Below are 585 nucleotides of genomic sequence, written 5' to 3' on the forward strand. Positions count from 1 at the left end.
CATCCCTGCCGGGATTCGAACCCGGGACCTTTGGATTAGAAGTCCAACGCGCTATCCACTGCGCTACAGGGACCACATACAGCCGATAATTGTTGTTCAGGAATGCAGAAAATTCAGTTGGTCAGCGAGCCATTTTATCCTGTTTATGGTAATAAATTGTCCATTATCCTTTTATAGATTCTATCATGATTATTATAATTTACCACATTTATTTTTTAGAAATAAAAAACAGAATGGGTACATTATTAACCTTCTTAGTAAGATAACAAAACAAATGAGTCGACATACATCTTGGCTAATTTTATTGTTGAAAGTATACAATATTCATTCTCAATATTATATTTATATTTTAACTATAAAAGAATGTAAAAAATAACTCAGCTTTAACCATTTCATTAAACTAAGAATGATTTTAATGAAATGTTGGTGAAATATTTTTATGTGTTAACATTGTTCGTCTCGAATCAATGCTAAATATCACAACGATATTTTTCTTTATTTTTGTCTGTGGCTTTGAGAAAGAAGGGAAAAGGGACCACTTACTCCCGTTACAACCCTGATTGTTGAATTGACAAAACGAGATTT

General features: G+C 32.0%; 1 non-coding gene across 1 annotated transcript; it reads right to left on the reverse strand.

The window, feature by feature from the left end:
* Trnar-ucu (transfer RNA arginine (anticodon UCU)) lies at positions 1-73 on the reverse strand. Its single transcript has one exon. It is a non-coding gene; the product is annotated as a tRNA-Arg (tRNA).
* Positions 74-585: the final 512 nt, after the last annotated feature.

The sequence above is a fragment of the Argiope bruennichi genome, chromosome 11 (genome assembly GCF_947563725.1).
Source record: "Argiope bruennichi chromosome 11, qqArgBrue1.1, whole genome shotgun sequence".
Lineage (NCBI taxonomy): Eukaryota > Metazoa > Arthropoda > Arachnida > Araneae > Araneidae > Argiope > Argiope bruennichi.